The 27,784-nt window shown below is 37.0% G+C and overlaps 2 long non-coding RNA genes across 6 annotated transcripts in view; both read right to left on the bottom strand.

The window, feature by feature from the left end:
* Positions 1-27,784, bottom strand: part of LOC146545047 (uncharacterized) — a 114,036-nt gene that overhangs the window by 74,903 nt on the left and 11,349 nt on the right. The gene's annotated exons all lie outside the window — the stretch shown is intronic.
* LOC104909907 (uncharacterized) lies at positions 10,019-16,475 on the bottom strand. 3 transcript variants are annotated; one of them, XR_014881507.1, is made up of 4 exons: positions 16,364-16,475; positions 15,494-15,620; positions 13,889-13,977; positions 10,019-12,166 (listed from the first exon to the last, which is right to left on the bottom strand). It is a non-coding gene; the product is annotated as an uncharacterized LOC104909907 (long non-coding RNA). The 3 variants fall into 3 exon arrangements; XR_014881508.1 differs by lacking the exon at positions 13,889-13,977; XR_792675.3 differs by lacking the exon at positions 15,494-15,620 and having other exon boundaries at positions 16,364-16,474.

Here is a 27,784-nt window from a genome sequence, read left to right as displayed (position 1 = left end):
GTTCTCAAGGGTTTTTTCCTCCTGGCATTTCTTCCCGTAATTTTTTCAGGAAAGAGCACTCTTATGTGTACCTCTAGCAGTTTTTCACTATCTGGGATGCATCTCCTTCATCCAGAAGCTAGATGAACTGACCAAAACCATCTGACCTCAAAATTGAAGTCCAGGAACAGACCCCACACATGCCAGAATAGGCAAACTAACAGTGAAGCTGAGAGACTATTTCCCCAGTTTTGGTGGTTCTACTTGCCCACATTCATACAAAGTTTTTAAAAGTCCCTTGCCTTCAATCAGAGAAGGACTTGAGGGTCCTGGTGGACAACAGTTCGGCCATAAGCCAGCAGAGTGTCCTTGTGGCAAAGAAGGCAAATGGTATCCTGGGGTGTATTAAAAAGAGTGTGGCCAGTAGGTCAAGGGAGGTGATCCTCCATCTCTACTCTGCCTTGGCAAGGTCACATTTAGAATACTGTGTCTGGCTCTGGGCTCTCCAGTTCAAAAAAGACAGAGATCTCCTAGAAGGAGTCCAGTGGAGGGCCACAAAGATGGAGGGCCTGAAGTATCTCCGATATGAGGAAAGGCTGAGTAGCCTGGGTCTATTCAGCCTGGAGAAAAGAAGACTTAGAGGGGATCAAATAAATGTTTATAAATATCTAAAGGGAGGTGGAAGGCAAATGGATGATACCAGGCTGTGCTTGGTGGTGCATGGTGATAGGACAAGGAATAGTGGCAAAAAACTTGAACATAGGAAGATCCATACAAACATGCAGAAAAACTTCTTTATACTAAGGGTGTCAGATCACTGGAACAGGTTCCCAGAGAGGTTTTGGAGTCTCCTTAGGTAGAGCAAACAAAGGCAATGACAGAGCCTTTATTTGAGAAATAGGTGCTATAGGAAAAGATATCAAAAACAAATTAACTCACCCCTCCTGGTAAAAGTTTGGAGAAAAGGACGAGCTGAGGAATATGACCCTCCCCTGTTCATACCATCCCACCGCAGCAGAGAAGGGTGGGGAAAAATTTGGACTCATGGAGACTCAAATGGTACAGGAAGTATCGCAGAGACTGAAAGGGTGGCTCTAGAACCCCCCCACCTGTTCCAGGCACTCACGTACTCACGTAGCTCACCCACTGTTTCAGGCTGTGACCTTGGAATTCTGTGGAGGGATTCAAAACCCATCTGGATGCCTACCTATGCAAAATATTGTAGGTAATTTGCGTAAGCAGGTAGTTTGAATTCTGAGGTTCCTTCTCACTCCTGTTATTCTGTAATTCTATGACTCACTCACTCATAACACTGACTTGTCTGCTACACTTTGCTAATACATACTTCTCAGCAAAATGCTTCATTTGAAGTGTTTTTTACATAGGTCATCCTGCCCCTACATTAATCACAACTGTGATCAATCTGGGCTCCTAGTGCCTCTCAAAGCAACAAAACTGGTCTCACACATGAGATCCCAGGCAGAACAGAGAGCAAGCTGCAAACCACTGCCAGGCAAACTCACCTTCAAGAAATGGTTTGGTTTGCTCACTACAAACTTCTCACTACAAACTTCTCACTACAACATATCATTTTCACTCTGATTCATTTTCCTGAATAGAGAGTTAGGTGGGATATGCCCACACTACACAGAACAGCTTAGTTAAAAGTAAACAGAGATGTGTGTAACTAGTCACCTTCACTCACTTTCTTTTTATTACATTGCTGTCATGAATAAGAACATCAAATGTAAAGACAGAGTGAGAAAGAGATTTTGGTCTCTCTTTGGTAAAAGTTAAAAATTGAGGACTGTGAAAAAAAAAAAAAAAAGTGCTACCATATGTGCTGATAGAGTACATGAAAGATTTATTGGGGGCAAGCTACACAAACTGAATAAGAGGGCTTTTGTCTGGACTGACAACTAATTGACACGAATTAGATTACAAGATAGCTGTCTGAAAAGCTCCACAACCAGACCTGCTAACAGAAATACTATTCAAAGAAAACAATGTAGACAATCGGGAAAAATAGAAATTATGCATTACTTTGTGTCTGACAGTTTTAAAAAAAAGCCAACATGGCTCTGTCTGAGTGGAAACCAATTCAAAAAATGCAGCAAACAGTTTTGTCATGGGAAAACATGAGAGTTATTTGCAACTGTTGTATGATCATGGCTGCCCAAATTCCCTCTCCAGTCAGAGAGTTGCATTTAGAGAAAGTAGGACAGTTTTTTACCCTTACAAAAACTGGGTTAGGTGGAGGCACGGTGTTAATGTGTTTGAGCGTGGGGTGGCACTGCTCTTCCCCTGCCTACAGACTGCAAAGCACACAGTGACACTATGGAGGGGCAAAAGCAGCGTTTGCTGCCCCAGAAAACCTGGAATGGAGAGTTCATATCAGAAAAAAAGGCATATTCCATTTTATTTACAACTTAGTATCCTCATATTCATATTATAATAGTAGAAAATAATTCAGAAGGAAATCTTACCATGAAGATGGTCAATATTGTAGTATATGCCAAAAGCAGATGTTTTGCTTAAAATTGGTGTTTGGGTTATTGCTTTCAATATGTTTTACATATCTCCTAAACATGAGTTTTAAAAGTCTTCAAGTGCTTTAAAAGTATTTTTTCACCTCAATGTTCAACTGTTTTCTTCCTTTCAGAATTTCATGAGAACTGATTTTATGAGATCAAAAAAGTGCATAAAGTTTTGTTTCATTTAGATGATTATAGTACAGAGAACTGATTTTATGAGATCAAAAAAGTGCATAAAGTTTTGTTTCATTTAGATGATTATAGTACAGAGAGTACTGTGATTCAGAAGCAGCAAAGTGCTCAAGTTCTAGGGCAATTTTAAAGGTATGCATTGGCTTAGATTTGAGTATGTGCTAAAATGTTTACCTGAAGTGTGTCTATAAAACAACTCATATCATTCCTTGCTCTCTTCCTAAAGAGAGATTTTTCAGAGTTTTTTCAGATATTTTTCAGAATTGTTTGAGACTCCTGTTATATAAGAAACAAATAAACAAACAAAAGACCTTGAAATCATAGTAGACAATCTAATTATTTCCTAAGAGACCATCTGAAAAACTAAAGCAAATAAGCCACGTAGCAGAAGCACTGACTTTCTCTTCATCTACTCTTCTGCCCAGTATGCTTCACACATATTTCCTCCAGAGACAGTGGAAGAAACTTCATATGAATTTTACCAAATCAGTGGGTTTTACGACTTACTTCAATAGAATAGAGTATTTTTCAGACAGTCGTCTTTGCTTGCTCTCAAAAAAGCTCAATTAAAAGGAAAAAGAAAAGAAAAAGAAAAATGATTCACCAGGAAGCGGTGTACATGAAGCAAGATAAATTCATTTTTACTGTTATCTACCTTACTATTAGATCCACAGGCAAGAAAGGTTTGTACAGCATTTTGTTTCTGATACTGATTTTAAAACTATTTCTGGTTTGGAACATGTTACATTTGGATAATTGCCTCTTACATGTTTTTTGTATTGTTTTGTTTTTGTTTTGCTTTTGTAAACTAGAAATCTATTGCCCAGAGATACAATAACATTATTAGCAACATATGAAATACAGTATTGCTAAGCTTGTTCAACAAAGTTGGTTTTGGCATGCTAATTTCAGCTAAAGCATGAATAAATACACTTCATCTATTTTTGGAATTGTGTTGTGTTAAGAGCAAATTTTATACCAGGGCTCAAGCAAAACCATACAGATGGAATCCTAAAACACTCCTCTCCTGTGGTGAAAGTTCCCTCATAATACTCCATTCAGGGAGAGGAAGCAAGGAGCAGAATGGCTGTTTTATGCAACCTCTGACACTTTCACAATTAAAAGCTTAGCTGAAGCATCTCAGCAGCGCAAACAGAGTAGAAACTAGTTGAGAAGAAAATAAAATTGAAAAACAAGACTGTTCATGTATTTCCAATCATGATTTATCAACATTCACCCATGTGCACACACTCACTTTGGGCAGTCTGGTGGTACAGAGTCCATGACGTTATGTTATCGGACCAGTCTGCAGCCTCACACTGCAGGCAAAGCTACCCTTTCCATGTGCCTTCACCACTACTCTCTCCCCTGTGGGCAGAAGTAATGGCAGTTGTGGCTGCTGAATGAAAAGAGCACTGATACTTGAAGAATTGAAGGAATTCAAGGTTAAACATTTATTTCATGTTCACTCTCCTGGGATGGTAGTTTAACAGTCGTGATGTAAGAAAAAAGCTGCTAGTAGAAATGCTATGTTAAAGAAAGAGAAGGAAACAATCCTCCCATAAGGCAAAATTAATGTACAGTCAAATTATAACTGGGAATCCAAGAGCCTTGCACAATGAAAGCTTATAATTAGGAAGGGGTCGAGGTATGGATCTACAAAGAAATAAGCAACAGAGGTGGATATATAGTGAACCACTGGGAACCTCCCTCAGAATATACACAGTGATGGAAAAAATATATTTTCTATAATAGGTAATACTGAATATGTATTATGGTACCTAGGGCAGAAGTGTACATACTTCTAGTCCTATGACTTGTACACCAGCTCTACACTGGGCTGAGGATTAGGCATGTAAGTATTAGGATCATCAAATTGCAGAATGGTTTGGGTTAGAAAGGAGCTTAGGGATCATCTAGTTCTAGCCCCTTTCATGGGCAGGGACACCTTCTACTAGATCAGTTTTTTCTCAAAGGCATATCCAACCTGACCTTGAACACTTGCAGAGATGGAGCATCCACTGCTTTTCCAGGCAACCTGTTTCAGTGCCTCATCACTCTCATATGAAGAATGGATGGTTTTATCAGCATTGGATGAGATTGGCTCTGCATCTAGTCTCGCCTCCCCAGTGCCAGATGAGGCTGGGCTGACGGAATAGCTGTTGTGGAGGGCAAGTAGTGCCATCCTATCAGACTAGGTGTTTCTATAAGCACACTTTGTCACATAGCTAAGGCTGAAACCCTACAAGAAACTCACAAGTCCTGCATGAGTACTGTTCCACTGTAGTTGTTGATATATCTGCAGCACAGGAGGCGCACCTGGACAACCACAAAGGTTCAAGATCCACAGGTTAGTCATGTTTGTACAGTAGTTATATTCAGAGAAGACAGATCTGTGGTTAAGATGTTAGTCTGGGACTTGCAAACTCCAAATTCTCCCACAGACTTCTCACTTGAACTTAAGCAATTCACTTTGTCCTCTACTTTTCCAGTATACATTAACAGAATTTTTTTCTTACTTGGCTATCTTGACTGTTCAGAGTGCCGTATCTTTAGAATGCAAAAGGTCTTACAGTGTAAGCATGAGGTACTCTTATATACAAGAGAATGATTTTCAGACACTATTCTCTAATAAACGTGTAGTTATTGCTGAAACCTAAAAGACTGCAATAAAAGAACTAAGATGATACATGCTGAAGGGCAAGATCTGTTCCAGAAAAGTAAATGTTCCAGAAGATATATAATGTGCTTTTTGTTAAACTAAATATTATCTTTTATTTTTGAGAGGATTAAATATGGGTTCTTAAAATTCAAAATATTTACAGAGAGACCATTTGACAGAGTAGTGAATTATGTGTATACAGAACTTCTTCTAACATTATCCTTCATTAATATCTCTCCTATGTTAGCATCTGGAAACACGCAATCAAAATCAGGGCTTAGTGATACAAAGACCTTATGGCAAGGACAATGCTTATATGTCAAATTGGAAACAGTACTCTCTCTCTGCAGTTTATCAAGGCCACTCAGAAGTTATGATAACTAACAGAAAGCAGTTCTTATTCATGGATTCAAATAGTTTTTTATTACAGATTCAGCATTCTGGGGCCAGGACTTACAGCTGAGCAGTCTCCTTCTGTTCAGCAGAGGACACTGGAGACAGAAGCACAAAATTATGTTCAAGGCTGTTACTCTTAAAAATGAGGCAGAAATTCCCCTCACACCACGATTTTCACTGGGTGTAAATATTTCCACCAGCCTGTAACTGTAAATATGAAGTACAAAGAGAATCATACAAAGCATTTTAGCACATTCCCAAATGAAAAAGACATATATTATATCTCTATCACTATGAAGCTATTAGATCATTTCCTCTGAAAAATACTCCTCTCTGAATGCTAGCGTTAGCCCAAATATAAATAGTCAAGCTCTTTATTACAGGCCTCTTCAGTCTCACTGTCAGCTCAAAAGAGCATCTAGATATTGAGGCAGAGCTGTCTGCAACATCCCAAGCTCCTGGAATTCTTTTTGCCTCAAACTGCACGTCTTTATATCTAGTCACTTGAGGTCATCCATACAGCTGTTCAAAAGAGGCTATTCACTTTCAAATGCTTATGGTTGCTTTAGTACTGACAGAGAATTTCACATATTACACACTTGCTTGCCGCGTTCCCCACACCTACATTATCAAAATGATATCTTTCTTCAAAATTGTGGACTAGATGTCATGGGCTTCCAAATCACCCAGAGGAATATAAATGGGGAAATTCTAAAAAAACATCAACAGCACTGGTTTCAGTACTGGGTTCCTGCTCCCTTTCTTTCCAGCTGGAAACAAGTGAAGGGGGAACAGAGAGCACTAACAAGGCTGGGAAAAGGGGCAACTCTGTCCATCAAAATCCAACCCATTTCTACAATATTGGAGTAGGACAATATTAACAAATTATTTCAATAGAGTCCAACCTCATCCAGGTCCCTCTCAAATCAGGGACCCGAAGTAGGACACAATGCTTTTTTCTTTACAGAATGCTTTGTCTACACAAATCTGCCTACTGTCCTCTAAATAAGTCTGAATAAATGGTGTAGAGGAAATAATCTGATTTACAGTACTCGTGTGACTTGCTTTTTTCACATCTAATAGACTTTAATAAAATGCAGGCATTCCAGCGGACAGATAGGACCTATTGGTCTCTCCAGGGACTGGAAATGCTGCACTTGAGGACGCCAGTCTCCACCTGGACATAGAGACATTGACAACAACATTTTGGCTGCAACCTTCCAACCATTTCCTTATCCAACAAACTGTCCATCCTTCAAATCCTTCATATTGTTAGGCTAGGGATATGCTTGCATCATAGCTGGTTATTTTTTAACTATTCTGTTAAAACATTTTCCAGACTATTTTTCAGATCTGAAGTATAGCTGTGTGCAAGTCGGTATAGACTGGCAGATATCTGCTTGACTCTTCCCCTCCACATTTAATCACTGACAATAGACGTCTTAGAGAGATGAGACTTTCTATTATGCTTTATATATGAGCATCAATAGCTCCCTCTTTGCAACCATTTTTACCCTGTAGAAGTTCCTATTACCATAGCATTAATACAAGATCAATGACTGTCAAACCTCCTTAAGATTGCTGTGAATACTGTTGTTTTTTTTCTGTTTTGCCCTGTTACAGAAAAATATTAATAAAATTACCAGAAACTTAATAAGCATGTTTTTTGTCAAACTGTATTTTTCATCACTATCATCAAAGTTTTCATTGTCTTTATAACACAACTAAACCTTCCTCTGTTTGGGAATAATGCAGAGACCTACTTGATTTTGTCAAGATATTGACTAAATAATTACCAAGCAAATATAATATATTGGAAAGCATATAAGATTAACTTGTCTGCTCACTGTTCTTTGTTGTTTCTAACTGACTCCATGTGGATTGTTCTTTTTCATCTCATATGAATGGTAGCAACTTTATAGGCAAGAGAAAAGGCAGGTAACAAAAATTACAAAGAACAATAATTACTCTAGATGTAGAGTAGAATTTTCTTGCTTTAGTAAATATGTCTCTTTGTAGCTATCTGTATAAACAAATCTATACTTGCATGAACGCTTTAGAGAGGAGAAAGAGGAGGTATGGACAAGGCAGCACTTGTCCTTCTGACTGGAATTTGCCTGAAGGTTGATAGAAAAATTTTAGTCACATTTGTGCTTTGCTGCTTTCCTTCAAAGCAGCGTCTGCTTAAGATGTACAGGCTTATTCCATTTCTTAATCAAGCTTCCAAAAATGCTTCTAGATTCATATAGCACAGTCTTTTTGGAGACAATCAGTTAAGTCCCTCTGGTCGAGATCTGTGACACTGAACAGGGTATGAATCAGTAATTGTTCCATAAACTTTACTGATAGTGATAATGAAAGAGTTGGAGCAAAACCAGACCAGCTTTCATAACCTATTTGTTGGGATTAAGATCTGCCACAGCCTTTTTGTGGTGACAAATTGCTGTGGCTTTAAACTTCTAAATTTCCTAAATTCAGATCTGGAAATAACAAGAATGAGCAAGGATTCCCAAGAGACAAATGTGCTTTGCAGACCTTAACAACACAGGTTGCCTTACAGAATATAATTCTCACATGTATGGAAATTCTCCTTCTTCAGGAATTCATCCTGCACTGCAGCACACAGTCTGTGGCTGGGATACTCTGTACTATGTTGTCAGACAAATATGACTATCTACAAAAGGTGGGGCACTCTTGGGATATCTTAATGACATAAAAATAGATAAGAACTAGTACAAAGTAGGAAAATGTTTAAAATGTATGACATAGGCTCAGTGACCAGATCACCCAGTTACCTGAGAAATTATTTCGTATATACTTTCCATATATGCAGCACATTTGTTGCCACATGCAAATGTGAAATATATAATAACCTGCAGCCTGCTTCCACGTGTGGCAGAAATTAATTCAAAGCTGTCACCTGTCTTCCCTTCTGCCTGTCAGTTTTCTGTAGAGCAAGGATCCATTTTCTGCAATATTCCTCAGTGTATTTTTTTTTGCCTTGGTAGAAACAGTAGTGCAATGCCTCATTTGCCTCTGGACAGCATGAGAGCAGTAGAGTGACACCATATTCCATGACACATTTTCCTTGAAGTAGGAAAGGAAGCTTTGAGGAAGCCCTTACAGAAAGCCTAGCCTGTACTGGGGACTATGGTGCCTCTTCCAGAAATAGATTTGGGTTCCCTTTAAGTCTACAGAAGTGTCTGTCACACAGATGAGAATTTCCTTGATCTTCTGTTCCTGCATGGCTGGTGAGAGAAGCAGAGTCTGTGCAGGATTTGGCCATTCTGATATCACAAGGTGAACACTCATATGTATAAATGTGATTACATGCATACAGCTCTTCAAAACTATTTACAGTTCATTTGATAGCCTCTTTAGAGCTAGTAGATTTATATAGGCTTTTTATGAATGAAAATAATGTAACAGGAAAAGAAAAAGATTTCTCTCACTATGACCTCTTAAATATAATCTACAGCTTGGGAGCAATGTGTCTGGTTGCATTGTCAGAGATCTCTACTGACGTATCTTTTTGTGTTCTTCAAGTGAGACATAAAAATCATGTGGAAGTCTTAAAAGCTCACACTGAATTACTCAATTTATGTTCTTCCACATACATTAATTTTTAGTACAGTGCAAATATTTGTATTGGCACACTATTTCCCTGCTCTGGAGAATTTAACTGGATTCGCAAATTGTAACAATATCCCTCTGTCAATTTAATCCTTTTACAGTATATATAGTGGGGAGTATGGCTCTCTAGTAAGAAAAGATAAAGAGAAATTTAGCCTGGAAATTAGATAAAGGCTCTCTAATCATTTCAGAAATTAAATTTTGAGAAAAACGAACTAAGAAACAAAAGACTTCTTGTAGCTTTTTTGATTGATTTCTCTCACTTACCTGTAGAGGGTATTATACGCATATTGATATGGTCTGCAACAGCACAGGTCTAGACCCAATGGCCCAAAGAGATACCTTCTGCATTTGTGTTCCAGTAAAAATGCCATCCAGTTAACAATAACAGCAAAAATGCAACAATGAAATTATGCCTGCTTCTTTTTTCCCACTGTATATAAATGCTTTTCCTCACTATCTATGGTGAGACTGAGAGTGAGAGTTTTACCTTTCTTAATTTCAGTGAAAATACAATTTAAAGTGCTTTCTGTAAGACCAGATTTTTTCTCAAACCAGGGAATAAATAGGAACTGATTGTTAAACCTTTTTATTATACATTGCGCAAATTTTTGCCCTCACACTTTATTTCTATTTTTGTTCTTTGAAAGGGTATCCTGTTCATGCTCATAATCTCCTCTTACATCTCTCAAGCACTGACTAATAGGCTCTCTCATATAGCTTTCAGGTATCATTGATCTCTGTGTATCCCTTTTAAGTTTCTGAAAAGTGCCCAGGCAGGAAAATGAAAGTGTCAGAAAGGAACCCAACTAAGGAGAACCCTGCAAACAGTGTTGTTCAAATATTTGTTTTTCTCATCTTGAGGCCTCCAGGTATGTTTGATTTAAGGCATGAAAAAGCAATCAGTCTAGCTGGTAGAAATTTTTTTACTAAGCAAACAACCACAAGGATTAGAACCCTAGAAGTGTCCACATTGCATCATACTTGGTAGTGGCTAAAAACTCCCCACTAACTAGCTCGAATGAGTTGCCAAATCATCCATGGAATCTCACAGTTTTATGACACCGTACTAACAGCTCTGATAAATAAATAGACTCCATTAGAAAGCAAATGCCAGTTTCTAGAGATAAGTCATGTTATTAAGAGAAAAGACATACATTTGCAAATATTATCCAATGACTTATTTTTATGAGAAACCAGCTCTGCATACAAATGTTTTGAGGTTCTGCAAGACATGTTTAACAGCACCAGCCTAAGGAGAAGGATCAGTAGTAGCCTATACCAGAAGATCTTTAAAGGATTTGAGTGCACATCTCATGGAGAAAAAATGAATGGGAAGTGTGGGAAAAATCCTGTAAAAGCTAATTGTAAAGTATGTGAAAGTTTACTTGTTTCATGAGAAGAGGCAAAAATTAAACTGGTACCCTATAGTAGGATGGCACTGAAGCACAATGGCCCACAATGTCAAAGAAATACTGTTTATTCTATTTTTATTCGGTAAAGATGAGAAAGATGCCAGAGGTGTGATACACCAAAAACCTGCAGTCACAGGGCCAGCAGCCTTTCACTTTCCAGCAATACTAAAAACTAACTAGATGAGCTTGTTAAAGATCAGAATTCCCAAGTTTCATCTTGTCTTTCTGCACACTTTGCAATCTCCCACACCATTAGTGTACAGCAAAATTAATTAAACAATGTTCTTAATTATTTCTCAGATATTTTTACCAAGAATTCGTGTATTTGTCTCTGAGACACTTCCTTGTGTTATATGCTCACTGTAGGAGTGTGGGAATTACCATGTAGGACAGACATTTTTCCTTTGAGAAAGCTGCAAGTAAAATGAAAAGTTGGAGTCTTTTAAAGGAGATATTCATAGAATATCATGTTTTCCCCATCAAAAATCAAACAAATGGAAAAAAAAAAGTAACAACACACACGCACACAAAAGCAAATTCCAATATTATGCTAGAAACTAAGTGTTTAAGTTGGAGTTGTTATTAATCAAAGATTCCATGTAAAATTAATTCCAGATCATTTGTATACTTGTTGTTTGCTTCAGTCCCAGTTCATCAGTCAAGGTACCTCTCCCATAATCCCAATATCTCTGTGTATCTGTAAGGCTATGATAACTTTTCAGAAACCTCCTCATCCAAAAGAGTAGCTATTCCTGCATACAAATAGGTGGGTTTTGTTACCTTTTTACTCAGGTAATAATGTGGCTTGCAACAGTTCAAAGGTGCCTAGGCAGTAACATTTTATACTTCCAGCATATTTCCAAATTATGAAGAAGTAACATGTGGAAATGCTGATGGGTCACTGGTTTTCCAAATTGAAACTCTTATGACTATATTTTTAAGCTGTGAAGCATTTTCTAGGCAAAGTCTTGCTGTTCCCAGCCTCCCTTCCTCCCCCCAAGAAATTTGGCTATATCCTTAATACTAAGAAATTCAATTGAATTCCTTGAAGAAAGCTGTCTTGCCTTCTTTTCTGCATAAAGAAAACAAACCAATTTTTTTTTTTAAATATTACAAGCTGTAATAGCAAGATATTTCTTAAGAGTCAGAAAAGCAGGAAAGTGTCTGGTCCAGCAGCATTAGGCTCCAACAACGGAAAATTTTTGCAATACAGTTAACTGTTCTTTAAAATGTTATCCTCTTCTTTACGGCAAGCTGAAATGATGCTTTATCTCAAAGATGGTTTTTTTGTTTGTTTTTTGTAAATGAAAGTGATGGCTAGAATATTCATAGCAAGAACAGAAAGGTTGTGGTATCTGAAAAGTAAAAAAAAATATATGATTTCAGTATGGTGAAACTTCCACGAAGGAAATCAGACAGGAGTGCACTGAAAATTAAGTATATCAGATTGTTGGGGGATGAGCAGCACAATCCTCTACTCGCTAAATAATATTCTCAGTCATCTCAGTAACATTTGACTCTTAAAAAGCTGCAGTGATTTGGTTACAGCAGATATGCAATAAAATCAACCTAGTTGGTGGTCCTAGCTTTTAAGGCTGTTGCTTTAATGCAGTCAAATAGAACAAATTCTGGTGATTTACTGTTGGACTAGATTTCACTCTCCAGGCAAGATGCCATGAATCTGGGTTCAGGGCTTTGTAGGCTGCACTAAACTTATCTTTTTCAACCAACAGGCACATCTCACCATTAATGCAGCAATCATTAGTTTTCACTGGCCCTATCCGACCTGTTGTTTACTGCAAGCCTCTGCATGTTAAGAGTATAAAAACAGTAATTGTCAATTAAAAAATCACAGAGTTTTTTACCTATGATCAAATGTGCATAACTGGCACTGAAAATAAAACCATGTGAGCACGAGCAGAAAATATGCCATTACACTCAAGGATTTAAAATAGTCTGTCTCTTTAGTATTTCACATTGCAAATTCCAGTATCTTAAAATGTTGATATTCTTCTGCAGTCAGTATTCTCCATGCACAAGGACAGACCTGATGCAATGAATAATTGCCTCTGGAGTACTGTACTGAGCCTGCTATTGCCTTGCTTGTTCTCCTGTGGTGAGCGAGCTCCTTGGGAAGGGCAGATACATCCAAGGAAGTCTCCACAAGGGTCAGAAAGACAGATCAAAAAAAGCTGTCATTTAGAAGAAATGACCATTATCTCGTACTGCTCAGCTTTATGGTCATTGTAAAAGGAAAACAAAAACAAAAACAAAAACCCAGAAATCTCTGCCAGCAAGGAACAAATAAATAACCTTCAGAGTCACCAAACCAGATCTCCTGGGATGGTGCATAAACTCAGCACTGCCCTCTGAATAACTTTGCTGCCAAGATTAGATAAAGCAGCTATCTCCATAGCAGTCAGCTATGCATAAACTGCCCTTGCTGAGCACAGCAAAACTACATGGACTGTAGTTCCTGACTTTTGGCTGGCAATTTCTACCACTGTAATTATGCCCACTAATTCTATATATTAATTGCAAATTTACTATAATAACAAGGGAGCAAGATACTAGCCAGATTTCCAGTTAGAATCCTTGTTTGTTAGAAAGTCTATGTGATTAGATTCCAATTATTGCAAAGCTAAATGCAGAACATTGGCAGCCTCCTGTAAAACAGAGCAGTAGCAAATGAATGAATGAAGAGAGGCTCAAGAGTCACACTGTAGTACTTTGCTCAAATACATGTGATCAATAACTGGATTCTTAGTTGTTCAGCTACTCTGACACAGATACTTAAATCCATTCAGTATCAACTGTTCTGTCTCTCTAGATAGCTAATATCACACATCTTATCTTTCTGGAAACAGAAAAAGAATAGAGGAACAGGAAGTTTAGAGAGAAAAATATTAGTTCATGTAAATAATGTCAACATATTATAGTACATACTTTCAGTACATTGCTCACTGTACTGTCATCATTCCTTAATGTGTGTGAAAGAGCCATGAGAAACCACCATCATCTGTTCCCCTTTGGCTTTTCTTAGGAGGTGTCAGATTGAAATGCTTCCCTTCACCAACCTGCTCACTGAGGTGAGGAAAGCTGCAGCCAGAGGGAAGAGTGGGGCTGGTTCTCCAAGGAAAGACACCTCACACTGGTATGCCTACAACTTAGCAAGTAAACAGTGTTATACACAGGCACTGCGAAGTAGCTCAGTTCCATACTATTCCTGGTACTGTGTTGGTGTGTGTTGGCAGCTCAGGCTAAATATTTTTCATACCAGTGCTTTCATCACAGAAGATACGTTATAGTTGAGGAATTCTCTAGGAACATACTGGTACCAAAATACCAGAGATTAAAAAGTAAAATAAAAAAATTACAAGTAGAAAGGTTGATGCATTAATGTTGCACATAGTCAAAACATGATAAGATGAAGATGGCACCTATTTTAATGGCTCACTTTTTTTCTTCAAAATATAATAAATCCACAACTAATAATTTATGCAAGAATTTAGCTTTTTTTTTTGTTGTTCCTATATGAAAAACTACCAACAAGCCTAATTCCCTGAATATTATCCTAGAAACAATTTCAGATACACTTGTTGTCTTTAAATATTTGAATATGTAAAGAGCCATCAAAACTATTTAATATGAACTCTCTAAATTGTTGATAATTACAGCAAAGCTGACCAGAAGCATTTTGTGGCGTTCTCTATGCCCCCTCCCAGTGCAAGTGACCAACACATTCTGATGTGAGTGATATAATCCGGTACAGTGTGAAAACTGTTTTCCATTAATAATCACAGCAATCTTCACTTTCTCAAAGCATCTCATGCTACAAAAATTTGACAAAGAACAGCCTTCATGTATAATCGTGATACCAAACATGAGAAGAAAAACACAGTTAACTGAAAAGGCAGAGAAAAGACCAGCGAAAATTTCACTTTATTTACTTATTTGTGCTATTATTTGCATAGGAGTATTTCTTTTTATTTTCTCTCCTTTGGGAAATATCTACCACCACAGTATGGAAAGTACAGACAAAAGAAATGTTATCTTCACAGAGAAAGGAAAATCAGGATATGCAAGACAAGATTGAGAAATCCAAGGCAATGTTACCAAAATCTTAAGTGATTTAACATAAAATAAATTGATAATATTAAAAAGTTGATTTAGAGATCAATTAATGCTGTAAATATTTTTAAAGTAGTGATAAATAGTGTTAAATTTGAGAATGAAGAAATAAACAAAGCAATAAGATGAGCAGGTGACAAAAATAGAACTAAAAAGAAAGTAAAATGAGTAATATTTATGATTTTATATAATTATTTCCTCAGAAGGGTTTTAGCTTTCTCGGAAGCAAAACTACTGGAGTAGTGATCAGAATACGTAATATTACCTTTAGTAAAAGAAGCTAAATAAGTATTCAGAGAGTGAAATACTTTACAAGTTCGACCTTTACATTTGTACAGCTGTTAGTGTTTAAGAATGAAGTTATTCATGTGTAGTAAAAATATTCTAATGAACTCAAATCTTCACTCAATAAACTACTGGAAATAACTCCTAGATGTTTTAATATAGGTCCTCTCTTTGAATGGGATTTTATGACATCAATCAAGTCACTGTGGACCTTTTAAAATATTTGACTTAATTTGGTGAAATCAGTTTTACAAAAATATTCTTACAATATTTGAGGTAGCATAGACGATATTAGCAGCAACCTGGAGAGTGGCCATCCCACTGACTACTTTCTTCTGTTGGAAATTTTATGCTGTGATTCCAAAGAAGAAATACCAGCATAAGTTGAGAAACCTTCAGGACAGAAAGTAAAGGTGTGAATCTACACAGCCTTGTAGCATTCTTGTTAATAGTACAAGGCTGATCCAAAAGTAATGCCTCCTATTTTATTATATTAGCCCACAACTTAAGAGTCAAATGATGGTGGTATGTCAGTAGAGGTTGAACTTTCCCGTCAATATGACGAAAATGCACAGCTAATGATGGTGACTATATTGAAAAATAATGTTTTGTAGCTGACAATTTTCTCTATCAAACAGTGTTATAGTACTCTTCTCAGCAGTGTTCATGGAAATAAATAGGAGACATTACATTCAGAGTGACCGGCATAGAAGTAGAATATATACTCAGCTAACGTGAAAATGATATTCACCTCATAAAATATTCTATTTGTAGGCTTAAACATGTAGAACGTTAAGAGAAAAACATGTCAGAGTGATTTTTATGTCCTTTCAATTTTTTTAAATTAATTAATAATCCATCAGTCTTGGAAAAGTTGCTGTAGACAATAGAATTCACTCCTAAATGAAAATTTTATCTTTTCAAGGGGAAAAATATCAAAGTCCTTATTTGAAATAATTTGCTAAAAAAGTACATTGTTTTTTACACTTTTCAGATTGAATTTATAGGACAGATTTATATCGACCATTTAAACTGAATGCATTTATTATGATAGAATACAATGACTGCATTGCTGGATTTTAGCTCTCTGATATCTAGCTCTTATTTCCACAAACAGATTTCCCAAACATTCTTACCTGCGTACTCTTGCAAAACAAATATGAAATAGGTGAAAGTAGAGGAAGAATTAATGTAGAGGTTTATTTGAGGAAACAGCTGCAGGAAATCATGAGCTTTCTCCTCACAAAGGCTGAGCATTTAAAAAAGAAAGATTAATTACCCTATAAAAGGAGCAAAGGTTAACAAGCTTTTACTTAACTTGTAAATATCTGAAGGCAAGTAAGCTACACCTCCCACACAATAGATTTTAACTCCTTCTTGTAGCATCCCTCTCTAGAGTGGTATGCTGGATTTGATTAAAGAAAAGCCAGGCATATTTTAAGTCAGTAAAAATGTCATTTTTCAGCACTTTATATGTAAATACATAGTTACAGAAACATTTATAAAAATAACAAAATAAAGCCTTTCCCAATCATTTGAACAGCAGCATAACAAAGAACTGTAATAGAATGCACAAAGAAAGTGTGGAATCCTCCAAAGTACTAAGCTTTCATTAAATTTCACCTTATGTCCCATTATGGTTCCATGCAGCTCACTCTGCATGCTTCCATGGAAACAAAAATAAACGAATCATTAATTTTTCCATACTTTTCAATACGTATCATATGCAGTTGTTCTCTTGGATATTCTATTACTCCAGTCAGAGCATTGCAGACCTTTTCCAGGTATATATCAACTCCCAGTACATATCTATGCAGGTCTCTTTCTACAGCTCTGGATCCATTTTGTGTTTTCTAACAGGATTTATCTTTTGGCATTCAGTTGCTTTGGGGGAGCAATTACACTGGTTTCTATTGGACCCTTTGAATCCAAACCATTCTGTTTCTATTATTCTATTGCACTCCCAGCTCCACATTAACCTAAAACAATAGGGACCAAACTCTCCACTTCCAGTAAGCATCTGTGTTGTTACTGTAGAAAAAGAATAAGAGTACTGTATTTGTTTTTCCAATGTGTGCGTTGTCAGGAAAATTAACAATGAGCAATAAAATATTTATATAAAACTCTAGCATGTAACATTTTTTATTCTATCAACTAGAAGGATGGGAAATTTTCTAAAACCCTGTTGGAGCTGCCTGACTACAGAAAGAAAAAAAAAAGCCAAACCTCTGCTTTTCAGGTCACTTAAAAATCCCAGACATATCCTGTACAGCGAACATGCTTGATCATCTTTCAGTAACCAGCTTTCAGAAAAGCCCTGCAGGGCACTTTGCTCCCAGAACAACACTGGAAAATGCTTCTTAGAATACATATGGATTTATAGATACTAAGTAGAACGTAGCTGCTCATTTTCCGCTTAAGAGCTGGAACATGTTTACAACACTGGAGCTCTAAGGGTTTGTAAATCAAAGTATTCCTGTCCAAATGTGATGTTATTAAGCAAGACTTTCTAGAAAACTGGACTTGAAAAGCCAGCAGCAGGGCACAAGTCAGAGCACAAGTAATTAAAAAGGAACTTTAAAAATCTCTTTTCAGCAACGCTGAGTTTGTCATTCCAAAAATAAATATAAAAATGTTATATATTTTTCCAATACTTTTGTGCTACATTTTATGACATGAAGCCTAAAATACTGCAGAAATGATTCCTTGGAATAATTTTTCTTTGAGAATAAAAAGGTATTTCTCCTAGTGCAGAGAATTCTGTACATCTAGTCCCCATACAGTACACTCTGTGCTGGAATTTCTGCACCTTGTCTCCAGAGCATACAGCCTGACAAAGTTCAATCATATGAATTCTGGGTCCCCAAGGAATGTAAGATGGGTTAAAGGACAGACCAACTAGGTGCTTTCTTCTCTATTTCTAGCTACTTTCCAATGTCTTTCCAGCAGCTGTTTTTGCAGATGATCTATTACTTTTGATCAAGAAATTATAGGATCACTTCATTAATGAGAGGTGACCCAGAATCTCAAATTGTCTCTACTAGAGAAAGTAGGATAGATAGCTTATATATGTGTAAGCAGAGGAGCATCTGAAATATAACAGTCTGCCTGGAAGTCAGATGTCTCTGTGGTTTTCCTGCCACATTCTTTGTTCAATGAAAATTTCTTCCTCTTCTTGGTCTAGACAGGTGTAGAAGTCCTTAAGGTTGTTAAGTCATGTTTGTGGCTCTGCCTGCAAGGAAAGTGTTCAAGCATAATACATGAACTCAGATTGGATATTTTCCCTAAACACTTATTTGGCAGTAAAAATAATATCTTGACTTTTTTTTTTGTTTGGGAGCTGAAGAGATATAAGACTTTGGGACTGCTCTAAGCCAGTGAGACACACTCAGTATCCATCTGCTTGTGGTGTGGCCACTGTTCAAATGGGGAAGTCTTCAAATGCAAGCCTCTCTAAAGAAAAAACACTTAGAAGTTTAACAGATTGCTAATGGACAACAAAGTAAGAGCTACTAAAAAACAAACTGGCTGTGGGATTAGCAAGAAAAAAAACTAGAAAACTAAGGGTGGATCAAAGGATTTTCTGTCAGACAATTCAAAAAGTAAAGAACTCTAATCTGAGTCATAGCAGCAGTTGTACACTTCTGCAGTGTAAAACTCAAGAAATTGTAGGCTAGGTGAACACGGGACTGGAAGCCACAAATTGTGCAGACGCAGGTAAACACATGTATACATGTGGAAATAAAATCTGGAAACTTAGCTCAAGGAGACTGTTAGCTTGCACAAATAGAGGTGAGAAATACGGAGAGGGCAAGGGGAGGTGGTAATGGAGTGTCACAGCCAGGTCTGTGCCTTCTGACAGCAAACCCAGCCTCCATTCTTTTACTAAAAACTCTTCTCAGGAAAAATAAATAAATAAATAAATCAGAAAAAACAGGGTCCAGACACTGAAGAAGAAGGTATTTAGGAAGTATTTTCTGGTCTCCAGAATGCGACATCTTCTGTCTGCTGTGTTTGCCTGTCCATCTGCAAAGCACAACCTCTTGCAACAGGCAGCCACTACTTCTTTCATATCTGAAGGCCCCTCACTATACAGATGTGGCAAGCAAGCCAGATTTTTGGGATCAGAAACATCTCCAGTTATAAAGCAGCTGTTGAGTACTTTTTTAGTGGTTGTTTTGTGGTGGTTTTGTTTTCTCTCTGAAAAACAGGCTAAAAAGTAAAAGAAGTAAACAAACAGCACAAAAAAAATTTTCTTTCTTCTAAACATAATTCTGCACCAGCATATATCAGATTAGTTTGAGTTTTAATTATAAATTAACTTAAACTTTCTTTGAATTATTAGCAAATGAATAATAGTAACAGCTTACTCCCCTGCTGAAGGGGCAGGGGAATTGTATCATATTTCCACCAGCAGTTGAAAGAAGTGGCAAAAATACAGGCAAAAAGAGTATTGATGCAAGATCAATATTACTGCTTCAGAAGTTCACTTCATTTCACAGCTGTTTCAATCCTTATTCAATCTTGTGATTTCAATTATTATTTTTTTTCTTTCTGTGCTTACTGGTTGGCTTGTTAAGCAGAATTTCCAGGGTTTGTTTCTTGTGTTTTTCATAAATAAATAATTCTGAAAGTCCACTTCTTGTGCTCTGTAGAAAGCTTGAAGTTAGCCAGCTCTCTGTTTATTGTGGAGAAAATGTGCAATTGCTTCTGCATATTAGAGAGGAAGGGTTTGATGAAGAGTACAGCTGTCTTCTTTTTCATATTAAAAGTGCCTATTTCTTTATCAGATAACAGATTCCAATTGCCAATTCAAATTTTTGCGCAAAGTACTTTTTACCACTACATGTTTCTTTGCTGTTGATCTTCTTTTGTGACTTTTGTTTTTCTTCAGTGAAGAGGAAGAAGCAGTGAAGTGACAAACTTAAAACAAAGACATCATTTGTATATGACACATTATATGTTACAAGAGCTTGAAGAAATCTTTAGTTCAAAGCCAAGCATTCAGAGGTCAAAAAAGGCCAGAATGAAAATTGCCTGGGCAAACTTAATCAGGCAATACGGTCTTTCACTACATGGATACACACAATCATTTTTCTGTTTAACTCCTATCGTCACTTGGCTACTGTGCTGCATTCATTAATGTGTTCTATGCTTATAACTCCTTGGAAGGAAACTCCTTTTGGGGCTCTTCTGTTGATTCTTCTTGCTTCTTTCCTCCACAGTCTAGCTTTTTCCCCTCTTTTTGCTCACACTAAACACATTCTTCTTCTACAGTGTGTGAGTAACAGTGGTAAAGTTGAGATGCTTTTATTTTCAGTTCCAGTAACAAAACTGGGACCAACATCTTATGACCAGACCTCACATGAGGCATTATTTTCAAGAGGAGTGACTTTCATGCACCAGACCCAGGGAATATGCCCAACTGTTGTAGTGAAATTGCACATGCAAAATGTGGCACTAGGAGGAGGCTGATTATGATGAGTAGGGACAGGCTGCTGAGATCTACAAAGTCTCCTAGCTGTGTATAAATGAAATATTTCGGAGGTGGATTAGGGCAGATATTTATGAGGTGTATTCCAAAGACAACTTTTAAGCCTTGTTATCGAAGTATAGAACTGTAAGGATTTACAAAAGGAAACACTAAAACTATTGTGTTACTTTCAGACACAGCTGATTTATTTCCAATCATAAAATATGAAACACAACCTGAGGCAAAGGTATGGCATGGAAAACTTAAGTCCTAACTCAGAAAGATTAAAAGCAACTTTAAAAGCAAGGTTAAAAAGAGTTTGATGGTGAGAAACATCAAGCAAGCCTTACCATAGATAATACAACTATTACACCTGCCAAATGCAGAGATCTTCTTAGAACGCCTTTTGTGGCAGGTAAATAATTCTTTTCTTAGTGTGGTGTTTTTAAAATAAAACTACATCCAAATCAAATGGATATTTCATATCAGAAGGTGACTTCTGCATGTTTTTCTAATTCCTTCTCAGCTCTGCATGCACTACAAAAATCCAAAATCAGATAGGTATGTCCTGTTAGCAGGATGTCACGTATTTCCAGAATTTAGTTCACAGATCACAAAATATTGTCTATTTCTACATTGCTACAAGGGTCATCAAAGCTCTGCAAAAGTGGAAGACCTAATCTATGCCCTAAAGGCAGTGTAGTCTAGGTCATCCATAATTATCTTTCCAGCGGGTGAAATTCCTACCTTAAAAACCCATTTCAGTATATCATTCTAATAGAAAGAGAAAAGGCTGCTTGACCTGCCAATATACTTCAGTATCAGTATTTATATCATCTGTGTAGGTAACAAACCATTTGAAAATCTGGTACCTCAGCTGGAAAACCAAGTTTGGCTGACTACATTAAGAGAATTTAAACTCACAAAAATTTCACTTTCAATCTCTGCTTCTATTTTTCTTTTCCTTAGCAGATTTTCTTGCTGTTTTCCCATTTAGCCTATGAAGTTTACTGGAATACCAGGGTGGGGAGTTGTTGTCATAACTAAGTTGCATGTCAGCCAGAACGGTGTATTGTGCTTAGTGCTTGCTAGATAATAGCTTGCTCTCTTCCGTGTATTTATAGATCAGTCAGGCTTTCCTTTCTGACAACTTCAGCAGGAGTCAGGTAATCCTTTAGTCACTTTTATCAGCATGTCACAGGCATCTATTGCCATTTCTTCTTGTTTGAATAATTTTCAAAAGGAAAAACAGGTTGTCCTGGAGTCTCAATGCACTAGATTTTACCATTTCAAGGCCATCACTCAGAAAGTCCTTACAGGGCTCTGTAAAAACCCCTCAGGGGCAGAACCAGTCTGTAACATCATGCTGAGAAAAGTCTAAACTGGAAAGCCTTAACAGGATAAAACTTATACACTTGAAGTGATCCCTGTGGGAAAGACAGCAATGAACAAGGGACGCCTTAAGATAAAGCAGAATGCTGTTGAGTCAAACCTTGGTGACGATACTTTAAAAACACGCAAGGAAATGCTTGAATGTATTTTATATTATCCCTACACATCTGTCTTTAAAAAAATACAGACTTCTGCAGGCACAAGTCTAAAATACTTCCATTTTCAAATAGCTATGCACCCTAAAACTTAGGTATGAAGAAAATGCACTTTACTGGTGATGACCTACATTTTCCAAATAGGAATTGGTAAAGAAAAGTGTAGGCTAAAACAAATACGCATGTTTAGATTTTTTTCCCCTGCTTGTCCACAGATTATCAGTCCTCTTTTGCTTAGTTAGCTAATAAATTAAGGCCAAAAGGGGAATTTTGTAAATAACTGTTTTATCACTGATGCTAACCCCAGCAGTGTAGTCCCAGACAGGAGCTCTCCCAGGCTGTAGTGCAATGCTTAGTCTTCTGCCGCAAAATGGAGGTATATCTCTAAAAGAGTCTACTCTGATCAGTTTACTGCCAACATTCATGAACCACAGCCACAGAGCTCAGCACATGTCCTCCAAGGTAAACTGAACTTAGTAGGGCAGTATATATCTACCTAAATGGAAAGCAAAATTATTGTATTTTTTTAAAGCTTGAGGCCTTCTTGAGGAAACAAACTTCTCAGCTGCACACATTGTGTATTTAATATTCTGTAGCAATAAATTCTAGAAGATGTCAAAATTGTCAGAAGTTTTTTATCTGTGTCACCCTACCTGTCCTCAGAATGATACAGCAGAAAATGATTGCACAGGTTGTGTCCTAGGAGGGAAATTTTCTTTGGCCACTCCCTTGCCAAGTATAGATGTAACACAAATATTACTTGTTACAAGTATTTCTACTGAAACAGTTTCCCAGACTGCCAAAGGATTTATGGCATTTTAACCCTTGAGGCTGGTTCATGTACAAAAGCATGTTTATGCAAACAAGATAGATGAAAAGCTTTTTCTGTAACAAATGTATATTAAAAATGCCTCATATTCATAAAACCATATATACTAATTTTCCAAGAGTTAAAGTTGATTGGCATATGCCATTTATCTGAACAGCAAGTGCTAATGGCATCAGTCTTTTGCAGAATATAAATGAAGAAACCTCACACAATGCAACACTTATGCAGTTAATAAGATCACCTTAAAGAACTTAATATTTTCACCTAGCTCATGATCAATGCATTTTCTTTAAAACACACTTCTTTTTTTTCTTTCTTTTTTTTTTTTTTTTTTTTTTTTCACTATTCCTGCTTTACCTGTGGGCAAGCAGAATCTACAAAGCAAAAAGATACCTAATAAATCTAATAGAGCCTACAGTCTATTGTAGGAGCCGTGCTAGCAGGATACAGCATATCCTATGGTCCTGGTCTCCCATGCAAACCTTGACTCCAAGTTTGGCCATACACCTTCCCTTAATCTGAAATGGTTGCCTATGGAATGAAACACTGATATGAAACTGAGGAGCTGCAGTACATTTCAGTATGTTTCCAGGCTCTATTATGAAAAGATGATACTGAGAGTACCACCAGTGTCCATCTACACCACTGTTCAGACATAGGCACCATCCCTGCTAACAGTCCCGTGTTTGGCACATTTGTCAGCTTTACTGAAATAAGAAGATATTCTTCATTTTCACAAGGACTTCTCAGTAAAGTCCATTTCCACAATTCACTAGAATGGAATTTTTCTTCACAACCATTTGTTATGAAATATGAATGCTACAAATAAGCAAATGTTTCCAGCGTGTGGATAAAAACGTTTGCACATGACGTCTGGAATGAATTCAGTATAATTGGAGAACCTTGGGAAAATGAGAATGTTTCAAACGCATTTACACTTTAGACACTATAAATAATTTAAATGAATTACTTATATATGTAGAAATAAGTAGAAACAAATTCAATACTTCACAAATCTCCCTCTCTACCTATGTGTTTTTTACATTTGACTTGTATGGTATCCTTGCATGAGACCAGGAATAAAGGTTCAAATCTGAATTCTGTTTGAACTTCTGCTGTTCAATTGCCTAGCTTAAGTTTTTGCTGTTGATTCTGTGTTGCAGAATCCATCACAACAGCACATCTAAAAACAGACAACACAATTGCCTCACATGCCTGCTTTCTGATATACAGTAAATATGCTTAAACAATGTATGTTGGATATGTTGTTGATACATATTTTTGTTAAAATCCTTATTTTATTTATTTATTTATTTATTTTTATCTCAGGGAATTCCTGAATGAAAAATTATCACAGATGGAAGATCAGCCTCAGTATACATTGCCTATAACAGATGATTTTGATATGAAGTATGTGACAAACATATTGCCTACAGTAAGTACAATTGCTTACTCCCTAATGAGAACAGGATGGATTTATACCTTGACAGAATGGAAATAAAGAGCTTGAGTCAGCTCCTGAGGCAGGTAAACTGTTTTAAAAATCGCACTCATAAAGGGAGACAATACAAACATACTCTACAGAAAGATCCAATTATTTTGACAGAGGGAAAGAAAACCTTAACTGAAATCCTCCTTTACTCCTAGATGTCTGTACTATTTAATTTTGGCTCATATCTATAAAGGCCAATCTTTGGCAAACAGGAGAGGAAAGCATTGGGTTTGTCCAGTTCTGTACTCTGAAACTCTTGACATTTGTGAGATAGAATGATTGTGACACCCTGAGCATTTTTTGACAGGTGTTGACAGTTCCATAGTAACTGGAAACTTAGTAAGAAATCCAAAACTTACATAAACATAATCACTCAAGTCAGACTGCTTCTTCACTCAGTAGCGTTATGACTGGTACCATTCATTGAATGTGATTCTTTTTTGCTTTGAAAGTAGCTGGATGAGTTCAGGCTCCCTGACATTGTTGCAAGACAGAAAGATGAGATTTTATGATGAGGTAGAAGGGGACATTACATAATCAGAGCTTAAAATTACTTCTGGCCTTCCTCACTGAGTTTAATTGGATCCTGAGAACAAAATCTTTTTAATGTGGTTAATTTTTCTTGTGGTATAAGGCAACTCTTCCTATTCTTATTCTTCCTATTCCTATTCTTATTTTATAACTACTAGTGTATGCTGGAAACAGCAACTAAAAGAGCTTTTACCATTCTTTATTTGACATAAACTGCCAGAAAGCAGCTGCAAAATTTGTAGCCAATAAAAAGAAGGATCTCCATGAATGATTAGTTGTTTTCAGTAGTCTAAAAAAGATTTTTCCAGGGGTGACTTTTATGTCCTCTAACACTCTTTGTCCTACCCACTTTGGAAAAATAAACAATACAGGCATAGCAGATCATTCTGATTATCCTTCAGATTCCCAGGTAAGCAGTAGCCATACACAGTCCCTACTGCCTTAGTCACAGTGACAAAACTGTGTTTCTGCTTGCTGTGTGAATGAAAACTCCAGCCAGCACTTCTCTTTTTGAATCGAGACTGTGACAGTGCTTTTCAATCTCGGGACACCATCCTCCTGCTCTTGAAAAATGGTTTCATTTTTGGCTGCCTCTCAACTCTCGCTTTGCTCCTTTTTTACTTACTCAGTCTGTAGACACTTGCCTCTAGCAACAGTAATCTAAGAACAATTGTGTCTTCCTCGTCCCTCACTTAAACAAGAAAGCTAAAATAGTACTTCTTTTACTCTGGTATATGCCAGAAAATAGTCTTGTCCTTGTCGCTGTGTTCCAAACTTGCTTCAATAAAGCATCTAAGAAATTCATTTGAGGGACAAAGAATTTTTCATTTGAGGGACAAAGAATTTAAGCTTGTTTTTATTCAAGGAAATTTTTGACAGATTTCATTATCCCAACACTGGCACTCATAATTTCAGGACTAGCTGACTCATACCCAATTACATATTTATTTATATACTGTCACAAACCTCTTCTGAGAAAAGGAGATAGGACTCCCAGCAAGCTTTTCATAGAAACTGTCATCTCTGCTGAGATTCTCACATCCCTAAGAATATCTCGTCTCTGTAATTTTCCTAAAGGTTTGATATTGACTGCTTTGTGAATCAAAGCAGTGTCAGCCTGATGGAGTTGTCCTTCTCTGAATGAATGAATGTTGCCTAAAGCTGTAAATTAACCTTTGTTCCAGGGCACGCTGTATAATGACTTGTTGATTCATGTATTTACAAAGTGCAATCTGCAAAGATGCTAACTAGGGTCCTTGTGTTTCTGGTTCCTTCTGGAGTCAAGCTGTTGCTGTAATGTTGTGATATACATCTCTAGGAAAAGCTATCAACTATTTTTTCAATAACACATGTAAGGTTGTTCACTTACCACAGTGGAGTAAGAATTTTTTAAGAACATTTCATATGCTTCTAGAAAAAAAACACTAGACTATGTTATTTTCATTTAAAACAGGAATCTTAAGCTTGGGAGAAGAATGAAAAAAGACAAAAAATTGTTCTCACAGGTATGTTACTATGGCATTCAAATGACTTTTATGAGTACTTTGTAGTGTTTGCTCTCTTGTCCTTCATCCACAATAAGGATCATGCACAACCATGTGTCGGTTTTGTTTGGGATCTGGCTTGGTTTTGAAACACACAGAACTGTTGCTGGGTATTTCTCATGACAGAGTGCACATTTAAAGAAGTGCGTCATACACACAGAGAGGAAGTGGCAAACTAAAATTCATTAGGGGAATTCTGTTAAAGGGCAAAAGAGTAAAGGAAAACAAACCCTACAGTGACAATGGCATGAGAAGACATAGCAGCTACCAAAATATTCTGTGGGTCAAACTACCAGTGCATTGGATGCAGCATTATCTCCAAAAGTTGCTGTAGGAGATGCCTTATAGGAAAAGCATTCAAACTTCACTGCTATTTGAGATATGTTTCCCCTCTGCTCTGGTAGCACTCAGGTAGCACTCAGGTAGCACACAAATTATGGATGTTGCTACACAGCACATTCCCATTGTTATCTGTCTATAGACTGGCTATCCAAACAATTGACCTTCACACACAAACAGAAGTTCCACTGATGGCTTCTTAACTACCATCTCTACCAATTATTCTAAATGCCCTGAAGTCAAAACAGTCCTTATCACAGCACTAGCACTTCCCATCCACCAGCCCACAGGATGGTGTCAGTGGCTCTCTCACATGCCTGCCTCCAGCCCTCCTCCAGCCCTCTGGGAAGGAAGCAGTGGTTGGCCTGTCCTGTGACTTTGGTATCTATGGCCACTAACATGATTTCTGTTTTATGCGATGTCTGAAGAGAAGAGACTTCAAAAAGAAAAATAAAACCTGCTGATTTCCTTCTTTTCAGTATTTTATGAAAGACCTTCCAAAAGGGGAATCAAATCAATCTTGTATTGAGAGGTTACTTTTAGTAATGTACTTACACACGAAAATATAGAACCTAAACTGTGATAGGAATTCCATTTTAATTGTCAATATGTGCAATTAGAAGTGCAAGTTTGAAAAAGAAACTAATTAACTTATTCAGCAAAAAGTCATGTCAGGTCAAGATTATATTTCTCAAAATCATGTTATAATGAGTGATTTTTTTGCCCAGCTAGTTTCTCCAAGCAGAAGTGTAGATGTAATTGTAAGCACCATTCTTGTAAGTGTAAGATCAAATAATTTGAT

Source organism: Meleagris gallopavo, chromosome 2 (assembly GCF_905368555.1).
Source record: "Meleagris gallopavo chromosome 2, MGAL_WU_HG_1.1, whole genome shotgun sequence".
Classification (NCBI taxonomy): Eukaryota; Metazoa; Chordata; class Aves; order Galliformes; family Phasianidae; genus Meleagris; species Meleagris gallopavo.
Note: the sequence above shows the minus strand (reverse complement) of the source record. Positions and strands in the feature narration are given on the sequence as shown.